The 11,368-nt window shown below is 36.8% G+C and overlaps 1 pseudogene across 1 annotated transcript; it reads left to right on the top strand.

The window, feature by feature from the left end:
* The first annotated feature begins 1,427 nt into the window (after positions 1-1,427).
* Positions 1,428-5,359, top strand: LOC149530898 (leucine--tRNA ligase, cytoplasmic pseudogene; annotated as a pseudogene). The gene has a single exon (XR_016359196.1). The product of XR_016359196.1 is annotated as a leucine--tRNA ligase, cytoplasmic pseudogene (transcript).
* Positions 5,360-11,368: the final 6,009 nt, after the last annotated feature.

Raw genomic sequence — 11,368 nt, 5'->3', positions numbered from 1 at the left:
TACCTTGAAATCAACTTCATGTTCATCGTCAACTCATATATCAGGTTCACCAACTTGAACTTCTTCAAAATATTCTCCAACTTGTGATGAATCCCCTTCTTCAATATGCAGTGGAGATGTAGATTGTGAATCTTGTAGGTTGCCACTATTTCCATCACCAAAGTATGTCGATAAGGTTCTACGTTTTGGTGGCCTCTCTCGACTTTCCCTAAATTCAAGGATCCTATTGGAACCCTTCCTGTTTGACATCACAAACCAATAAAGGTTAGAAAGAAATATTAACTTGTTGAACAAAAGATTGTGATAGTAGACTACTTGGAGTACAATGTACATATTACAATAATAATATGATTCGTTTGCATAAAAAGTGTACCTACTATGGTATTACCCCCAAAAAATCTCAATCACATGATTCACAGTAGCCAATGCGTGTCCAAAGGGTATCTAATACCTAGTAAAAAAGAATCACATAAAAATTAAATTAAAAATCACTTAACGAAAATCACGAGTCACGACTAGACAATGCACTTAGTAGTCTGAAACTTCGACAACAATAAGAAATGACATATCAAAAAATAGCAAATTGTGTGAAATAAACGTATCATGTGAATGTATTTATACCAAACTATGTTGACGAATTGGGCAGGAATCACATGAGGTTGTGTAAAAAGTAGGTGAAATGACGCTTCCTATGTAAGCCCAAAATATAAAATAGTTGGCTAAATGGGGGTAGTTAGAGACACGCATCCGTAAAATGGAGGTGACGCTTGACCCCATGAAAAATATTTTGTTATGCTAAGGGCGAAATAATGTTGTCCAATAAGAAAACATTAGGTAAAGGTTGGCGAAATAATGTTGTCCTAAATGCATATTACATTAGCGATTGGACGGGGATGTGGGACCAATTATGTGTAAACTAATGGATGATTGGCCCAGGTTTTGGACCTAAATTATGTAATATTTGGGCAACACAGTTAACCTCATATGTAGGTTTTATTTGCCAAATTACAATTGAGACACATAATCACCCATTGACAAAGATTCACCACTAAACAAATTGTTAAACATAGAGTATTTATTTTTCATTTTTTTTTATGACATTATTTTCACAATTACGTATCTAATTTTCTTTTTAAATATATTATAATTTTTACTTCTTCTCATAAATTTAAAAGCAATCGATAGTAGCTACTAGAACTCAAGAAAAAAGATTTAAAAAATAAATTAAAGTTAATTCAAACATAAAAATATAATTCTTGTGATAAATTTAAAGCAACCTATAACAACTATTAAATTTCCGAAAGTAGATTGAAAAATAAGAAAAACTATTAACATAAAAATTGGTTGAAAAATAAAACCTAAATTATCCTTTTTCGCCTATCCGCTAAACTATAAATCAGTAAATATTAAATCTACTTCTTACATATAACCTATCGCTAATTATCCAGTTTCGCCTCCGATTTCACAAATCATTTTGGTCCTCCGATTCAACAAGCAAAGGGGTTAAATTTATTCTAAACGATTTTTTTTTCTGGAATGTGCTGAAGGCAACTCTCAGGATTAGGGTTTATATCCCACTCGTGTCCCTCAAATAGTAGAGGATGGAATAAGAACAGCACATGAATGGTAATGTGTAGATTTCGATCTTCCCAGATTTATACGGGGTGGAATAGCAATCCGTTCGCTTGTTCATGCTTTAGCAAGCCGTTGAAGTCGTCTTCTTTTTCATCTATCAGATTTGGCTTCCAGGTTTCTCTTATCGGGAGAATGATTAGCACAACAGCAACGGCAACAGCCCAGGACGGCACTAGGAGCTTTGCCCGCAGAGATCAGCTGCTAAAAATTCAAAGGGATGTGCAAAGGAGATGGGAAGAAGGTGAGGTGTTCAAAGCAGATGCAGGCCCTGAACCCCCTCTAGAAGGTGAGAAATATTTTGGAAACTTCCCTTACCCTTATATGAATGGTACTTTACATTTAGGTCACGCATTTTCCCTCTCCAAATTGGAGTTTGCTTCAGCATACCATAGATTGAGGGGCAGGAATGTTCTTTTCCCCTTTGGCTTTCACTGCACTGGGATGCCCATCAAGGCCTGTGCTGATAAACTGGATAATGAGATTAAACAGTTTGGAAATCCTCCAGTGTTTCCTACTGATAATGATGAAGTAGTCGAAGACCAACCACCATCTGAACAACTGAATGCGGGGGGAGAACAATTTAAGAGCAAAAGGTCCAAAGCTTCAGCGAAGAAAGGGTCTGCAAAGTACCAGTGGCAAATAATGCAGAGCTTGGGATTAGAAGACAGAGAGATAGCCCAATTTAGGGATCCTTATTATTGGCTCACCTACTTTCCTCCCATGGCAAGAGAAGATCTAAAAATGTTTGGAGTTGGTGTTGATTGGAGACGTTCCTTTATCACTACAGACATGAATCCATTTTATGATTCTTTTGTGCGGTGGCAAATTAGGGTTTTGAAAGATATGGGGAAAATTGTAAAGGACATGCGGTATACCGTCTATTCTCCTTTAGATGGACAACCTTGTGCGGATCATGACAGAGCCTCGGGTGAAGGTGTACAACCACAAGATTACACGCTTATCAAAATAGAAGTGATTCCGCCGTTCACTGAGAGATTGAAGATTTTGGAAGGTAGGAATGTGTTTCTGGCTGCAGCAACATTGAGACCGGAAACGATGTATGGTCAGACAAATGCTTGGGTATTGCCTGATGGCAAGTATGGGGCATTTGAAATCAATGACAGAGACGTCTTTATTATCACTCAGAGGGCTGCCCTTAATCTTGCTTATCAACATATGTCCAAGGTCCCCGAAAAGCCATCATGCCTGGTTGAGTTGACAGGACATGACTTAATTGGTCTTCCATTGAGGTCACCTCTTGCAGCTAATGATGTTGTTTATGCCCTTCCCATGCTTACAATTCTAACCGACAAAGGAACAGGTATAGTAACCAGCGTGCCCAGTGATTCACCCGATGATTATATGGCCTTGTTAGATTTGAAGTCCAAAGCAGCCCTAAGAGCCAAGTTTGGAGTGAAAGATGAATGGGTGTTGCCTTTTGAAGTTATTCCTATCATAAATATTCCAGAATTTGGGGACAAATCAGCTGAAAAGGTGTGCATTGATTTGAAAATCAAAAGTCAGAATGATAAAGATAAACTTGCAGAGGCAAAGAGATTGACTTATTTGAAAGGTTTCACTGAGGGAAAAATGCTTGTGGGAGAGTTCAAGGGCATGGAAGTTCAAGTAGCAAAACCTTTAATCAGGAAAAAACTTCTGGAGACAGGGAAAGCAGTCATGTACAGTGAGCCTGAGAAAAAAGTTATCTCCAGGTCAGGTGATGAATGTGTTGTAGCCCTGACTGACCAATGGTATATAATATATGGTGAACCCGAGTGGAGAGCAAAGGCCCAGCAGTGTTTGGCAAAGATGGAGCTTTATTATGATGAAGCCAGGCATGGATTCGAGCATACACTGGGCTGGCTTAATCAATGGGCCTGTTCTAGATCATTTGGCCTTGGAACAAGAATTCCATGGGATGAACAGTTTCTTGTAGAATCTTTATCAGATTCCACACTATACATGGCCTATTACACTGTTGCTCACCTTTTACAAAATGGGGACATTTATGGTAAGACTGCCACTACAATAAAAGCTGAGCAGATGACAGATGAAGTTTGGAATTATATATTTTGTGGGGGTCCTTTTCCAGACTCAGATATCCCTGCTGACTTGCTAAAGTGCATGAAGAAAGAGTTTGAGTACTGGTACCCCTTTGATTTACGAGTTTCTGGTAAGGATTTGATTCAAAACCATCTAACCTTTTGCATTTATAATCACACAGCAATATTCCCAGAGGAGAAATGGCCACGTTCATTTAGGTGTAATGGGCATCTTATGCTCAACTCCGAAAAGATGTCGAAGTCTACAGGCAATTTTAGAACTTTACGTCAAGCAATAGAGGATTTCTCTTCAGATGCTACGCGATTTTCTTTGGCTGATGCAGGTGATGGAATGGATGATGCCAATTTTGTTTTTGAGACTGCTAATGCTGCAATTCTCCGACTTACAAAAGAGATCATATGGATGGAGGAGATTTTGGCTTCAGCAGAATCCTTGAGGCAAGGCTCCCCTTCTACTTATGCAGATAGGGTGTTTTCTAATGAAATAAACATTGCCATTGAGCTGACTGAAAAGAACTACAGCACAATGATGTTTAGGGAGGCCTTGAAGACTGGTTTCTATGATCTTCAGGCAGCTCGGGATGAGTACAGGTTGTCCTGTGGGTTAGGTGGCATGAATCGAGATTTGTTATTGCGCTTTATGGATGTTCAGACACGGCTAATCACTCCCATATGTCCTCACTATGCAGAGCATGTATGGAAAGAAATTTTGAAGAGGGATGGATTTGCTGTCAAAGCAGGGTGGCCAACTGCAGAGTCACCCGACCTTACACTTCAACGTGCTAACAAGTATTTGCAGGACACAATTGTTTCCATGAGGAAGCTTTTTCAGAAGCAGACGTCTGCTCCTAAGAAGGCTAAGAAAGATACATCAAATGCTGCAGCAGGACCTGAGGAGTTAAAGCCATCAATAGGATTGCTCTACGTTGAAGAGGAATACAAAGATTGGAAGGCAATATGTCTGAGAATTCTTCAGGATAAGTATAATAGAAACAGCCACTCTTTTGCTCCAGACCAGGAAATATTAGCTGCTTTGAAGGAAAGTCCCATTGGACAACGCTCTGATTTTAAGCAAGTGCTTAAACAGTGCATGCCGTTTCTGAGGTTTAAAAAGGATGAGACTCTTGCTGTCGGACCTCAAGCATTAGATTTGAAGTTACCTTTTGGTGAGATGCAAGTCCTTCAAGAAAATGTGGAGTTAATCAAGAGACAAATAGGCCTTGAAGAATTAGAGGTATTGTCTGCAGCTGATGAAAATGCTAAGCATAGAGCTGGTCCTTATGTTTCAGTGTTGAAGCAGGCACATCCTTCGCCAGGAAATCCGATTTCAATATTTATGACCGCTTCAAATCTTAAACAAAATTCTGGAAACGAATCTGGCACATTGTAAATTTTCTTTTGATACTCAAGCTTGAGTGAGTTGTGTTAAGTTTTAAGATGCGATAAACTTCTGCTTTCAAGAGTTAATTATATTTCAACGCAGCTTTCTTTTAATGCAGTTTCAAAGTAGATTTGTAGGAACTGCTCTTGCTCATTGCTATTGACCCAAGTGATTGTTGATTGCATTTAGCATTATGAGTCCCTGCCTTAGAAGGTGGAGAGCAATGTTTTTGCATCACCATATGCCATTAATTTATATGAGAACACAATTGCTAACCTAAGGTCTGTTTTAATTTTTTTCTTTAAAATCATTTTAAAAAGTTCTTTCTGTTTTCTGATTGGTGGCACTCGTTTTCCCAGTGGTTTTACATCTTTTTTATTTACAAATTTAAAAACAAAAATCTTGTGACCAATAAAAAATAAGCATGACAAGAAATTTGATATTTTGCCAATGTTTCATGGGCTGTCTATGTGTGTTCAAACTGGACTGCATGTCTGTTTCATGGATCTTTAGTGAGAATGTATGAAGGCATGAGTAATCACATAACCGCTATACAGTTAGAGGTGTCTTCCACAAGATGTTGCCTGTTAGAACTAGAAGCAGATGAAAAATGTGATCCTTGTCCCAGCTGCTGAATTGGGATTCTTGTGTGAAGTATTTTTGTTGCCATGGATCAGCCAATTGCAGGCGAGAAAAGGACCACACAGAAAGCTGATGGTGTAAATCTTTAGAGGAGTAAGGAAATCAGTAGTTGCTATTGTAAAATCACAGCGTCAGCATCACTGCCTTGACAAAACAGTAGTCCATACAACTTTGAATTTTCTAACACTTTCACAAATATTTATGATTGAATGACCTTTTGAATGGTCTGTTTACAGAACCCAAATTATCTCTGTTTTCCTTCTCAAAAACAATGTGTAAGTAGCAGCCTCAGAGGTCATCTCATCAGCTAAGTGGACAGATGGTTTAAAAAGATTTGAAGAACAATGTCCATATTTAAGGCCTTCTCTTATGGGACTTGAGTCTGCATTATCAATTTATAGTGAAGCAAATCACCATGGTTCTACTTTAACGGCTGCCTCATTTGCTAATTTCTTCATCATGCTTAATTCCCTCTGTACTGAAGGCTCTCCATCTGAGATGAACTGAACCTCCCAATTTAAATCTTACAGCTTACTAGTTTCCCCATCACTTTAAGAAAACAATACAAAATTTCCCATTTTAAAAAGGCAATATTTTGAAACCTATGCACTGGAAATGAACGTAACTCCTACAACTCAAAATTTAGGGCCACCTCTCCTCAGAGTTCCAGTATTCTTACAGGCAGTTTTCCCAGGGCAATGTAAGTCTTCAAACTATAGTAAATTTTATTAATGTATTAGGCTGCCTTCATACTTTTTTGAAGTTGAAGTTCATTAGACTTCTACATGATTTAACTGTTTTTGTCTGATACATATTCCGTGCATTGTGGTAGGTTTATTTACTAAATCTACCATCTTCCTGTTTATGGTGTGTTGATTTGTGCACTTATCTTCAACTATGGCTAACACTTGCATTGCCTAGCATACAGCTTTCATAGGTCAAGGAAGTGAACTCTCTCATCACTCATTTTGGCTCTATATTAGGTACAGAAGCTTTTTCTCAAACTAAACTTATTGCTGCATATCAGAATGTCAAGTGTGGTAGTTTATTTATGCTCTTTAAATGTTTGAAAAAATGACAGAATGCTTCGGGCTAAACGCGGTAAGGAAAAACAATAATCAGTGGTGCGTGCTTGCGGGTAATGCTTGCTGGGTAGTTATCATATTAACTAAACCTCAGGCGATTGAGCCATATGCCGGTGAAGCTTCTGAGTCATTTATATATGCCGTGCTAAGGCATTCACATTGAATGCCAAGAGTTACTGCCAGAGAAGCTCCCTACTCAAATAATGCATCCCATGCTGCAGCAGCCTTGTAGATGCTGCAACGGAAGAATGCCCTTGAGCCCATGCAATGCAGCTATCGTGCTATCCCCATACCGTGTGGTGTAATGATGCACAAAGCCTACCCTGGTGAAACACAGGATCTGCACAAAATGGTGTTCTTGACAAGAGCTTAGAGTTTTTCAATGAAACACCTCAACAAAATTTGGTGTCATGGAATACCATGATTGCAGGATATGGAGAGCAGGTGACGTTGGTGAGGCTTTACGATTTCTATAGAAATGCTTAAAAGAAATGTGGTCCAATGACCTACTATGATTGCAAGATACAAATACCATGATGCACTTGGTAATGCTTTAAGTTTTTCCTTTGAAATGCCTACAATGATTGTAGGATATGCATAGCAAGGAATTGTTGGAAAGGCTTTGGAGACTTTCAAGAATATGTAAGCAGCAGTTTTATCTTTAGCACATAATATGGACATCCACTACAGAGTAATTAATTGAAAGTGCATTTTCTTTAGATAGGATAATTGCCAGTGTGTTGGTTAACATGGATGCGAAATTTGGAAGGATAGACAGGGCAGGAAAACTGTTTGACAAAATACCTCAAAAAAATGCTGTATTATGGACTGGAATGAATGCAGCAATGGGAGCTTTCAAACCTTGTATAAACATTCATTATAAAGTATGCAACTCAATGTGCATTTTCCTCAAATATTATAATTGCTAGTGCGTGGGTAGGTATGTATGCAAAATGTGAAAGGATCACACAGCATTTGAACTGTTTAAAAAAAATACCCTAAAGACATGTTGTGTCATGGACTACAATGATTGCAGGCTATGCCATGCATGGCTTTCATGAAGATGCTCTCAAACTCTTTGAACTAATGAAGTCCTCTGGAACACACCCTGACCAGTTAAGCTTAGTTTGTATTTTATTTGCATGTAGTCATGTAGGTTTAGTGGATAGGGGCTGGATATACTTCTATAGCATGATTAAATCATATTAGGACCACTTTCACGTCTCCTTGCTTGCCCTACATAAATCCTCTGAACACCTTCTCCAATGCCTTACAGGATGTTTGAAAATATGGAAGAGGCAAGAGTAGTAGCCTGTGGGTATGCTTTCATATTGAGATTATTTCCTAATAAGGATGCTGAAGCTTGAAGAATTTTCCAAATTAGGCCATTATTTACATTCATTGATAGTTGAAATCCAAAATGAGTAACCACATGATGAACACCTGTTATTAATAATTTATAGCTCTGCCATCTTTAGAATTAGATATATAAATCCATCCATGACATTGGTAAATTAAAATTAGTAACGATTTACCTGACGAGGGTCCAAAGCTTTTGTATGGTGCTGATTCAAGGGGTGCGTTGACTAGAGTATCTTATAAGTTTATGCTTAATTACTCCATGTAAATATATCCTTATTGTGAATCCCAACTTGTAAGCTTGTTCTGATACATTAGATAGAGAATTTATATATATATATATATATATATATGAATGTTTTTTGCTTGTATTCTCTGTTGTCTTATGTAGCGCTGGTTTTGTTTCTGCTTTCATTTTCGTTATGAAGTTTTTGAGGTTATAGAATTAGTATTTGAGTCTACAATCCTGCTTTTTAGAGAGATGCATTTGTAGGTTTGTACAAATATTCAATCTCTGTAGACTTCTCAAATCTCCAACGTCAAGAACCGTGTCACCAATTGATTTTTTCTATCTAACCAAAAATTACATTTAAAAGTAAATCTAATTGCAGATATTTTCTACCATTTCGCAGTGCAACTAGATTGTCTACGCATACCTTTTTTGTATAACCTTGGAAGATGTGCCAAAGACAATATAGTCTGTTTTAGCCAAAATCTCAGTTGTAGAAAGCTCTCACTGCAGACATCGTTCTCTTATATAGAATTGTCAAATAATGCCTACCAATTTGGGGTTTTTTATGCACTCTTGAGATTTGTGGGAAAACACAATTCTTTGTCTATTGGTTGATTTTCTTTCACTGATTTTCTAGGTGAATTGTCCTTGCACATGCACAGGTCAAGACTAATCATTGTGTGAATGTTCTGTTTGTTGAAATATAGCGAACCAAAAAACTCCAGATTATACCTTGAATGCAGACAATAATATAATACATAATATAAATTTATAATTAACATTACTAGCAGTTGTTGGATATTTTTATTTTATACCCTACTATATAGCTATGTTACCCCAAGTTTCCGGGACGGGGGGATGTGGGGACGGGGAAACAGGTTTCCGGGACCGATTTTTTTTTTTCTCGGAGCAGGGGATGGCAGTGGGAACAGCTATATAAAAAGTAGGGAAAATTTAAAATATACAGGAAAATTTTAAATATTCATATAAAAACATGGATAACACATGCTTATATAAATTATAGAACCTTAACATATAATGTTTGTGTTAAATAATTTAACTTTAGAGTTCACATGAGAGTGGAAATCAAACAAATTATCAAAATTGAAACATTAATGGGACAGCCAAGGGAAAGATTTCCGGAAGTTTCCGAGTTTCCGGGACGGGGGGTCGTGGGGATGGGGTCAATTTTTGCCGGAAACGCGTCCCCAGGTAACATAGTATATAGACATAATAAAATAATACATGATATTATTGTTTTATTAACATTACTAGCAGTTGTAGGATATTTTCATTTAATACCCTACCATATAACCAATATATGTAATATCTTAACCGATCAAAAAAATAAATGTAATATCTTAATCCTAATAATTCCTTTTTATTGCATTAATCTTAACAGAGAAACTTAGAAGTCCATAAGCCCATATAGAAATTTGACAAATCTGGACATAAACCAAACCCACTAAATCTCCCAACTCACCCAAGATATGAAGGCAGTGGAATATTCTCCATTTTTGAGACATGGACTAATGATGAGGCAGAGGAGGAAAAAATAATTTATTGTTCTGCCACCATAGTTGAGACATTAGCTATTTGTATACGAATTATTACATAGGTCTCCTGGAAGAACTTTTAGAATTGTCAAGAACCTCCGAGAATCACACACTGCGACTAAGTTCATAGCAAAGATAGCTGTAATAATAATTGTTGTAGGAGATGAAACCGATTCTATCCGTTCAAAGAGAGAGAATGTTCTTGCGGAATTTACTGGTAATGCAAGGTGAAGCACATTTTATTCATAGGAATTGTATCAAACCAAGTGAAATCATATCACGCTATAGTCTTGAGAAGTCAGATTCTAGTTTCACTCTGAAGTGTTTTCAGAGCTAGAACATGTGTTGACATCATTAATCACAGATTTGCAGTATTGAGGAGTCGGATTCTAATTTCAGCATTTTTTTTCCTTCTCATTTTTTCACTCTGAAGTGTATCCATAGCCAGATCATGTGTTGTCATCATTAACCAAATGGACACTTTCATCATCTCCATTGTTAAAAAAAAGAGCAACATGATAATATGAAAAGTACTCTGTGTGATTGAATTTTAGTACTAATGATTTCCTATCAATAGTTTGAATGTATGATAAGTGCTGTCTATAAATAGCAGTGTCTGAGGAAACATTTCTTTGTTCCTTACACAACCTCTTGCTCTTGGTTTATGAAGTTGTAGCTGTCTTTCGTAGAATTTAATTTCAAACTAATTAGTCTGGGTGCCACCTTAACTATGTTATATTATATCATGTTAGTGGTTTAGTAAATCAAATTAAATTTCTTTTTCTAGTTTTCTGCCAAATACTTTTTGGTTGATGATATGTACTGCAAGTATAGTGTTAATTCTTTAATATATACATTAATCATCAGACAACTACCTTTTGTTTTGTGTGTAAGTTCTTGTGTATCTCACCTCAATAACATATTATTTGTTTTCACCAAAGTTCAATAAATTATTGAATTATAAGGGGTGTTTTTTTCGAAGTTCCGAAACTATTTGTTTCATTACCATTATCATTTTTTAAGTTTCACTTATTATAATTTTTTTTCAGCAAAGTTCAATAAATTATTGAATTATAAGGGGTGTTTTTTTGAAGTTCATATACTATTTGTTTCATTACCATTATCATTTTTCAAGTTTCAGTTATGATAGTGGCTTGTTTTTGTTTGCCTTGGAGCTCATGTACGCTGTTGATTTTTTTTTTAATTCAAGTGTGTTCTCCTTAGAACTTGTGGGACAAAAATAACACATTTGTCAAACTCAATTAACACTAGTTCTGAAGTCTGCAATGAGTGGGGTAGGAAATTCAAAGATGAGGAGGAAGTCGATTGTGATGACAATGATCAAGGTGGTAGGGCATGGGTTGGCTGTCTTTGGCGAGGCTTACAGGTTTGCACTTGAAGTTTTGGTTGTCTTT

Source organism: Cupressus sempervirens, chromosome 11 (genome assembly GCF_028749045.1).
Source record: "Cupressus sempervirens isolate cs-2001-9-10 chromosome 11, ASM2874904v1, whole genome shotgun sequence".
NCBI classification, from domain to species: domain Eukaryota; kingdom Viridiplantae; phylum Streptophyta; class Pinopsida; order Cupressales; family Cupressaceae; genus Cupressus; species Cupressus sempervirens.
The sequence above is the reverse complement of the archived record's forward strand: the minus strand, read 5'-3'. Positions and strand labels throughout refer to the sequence as shown.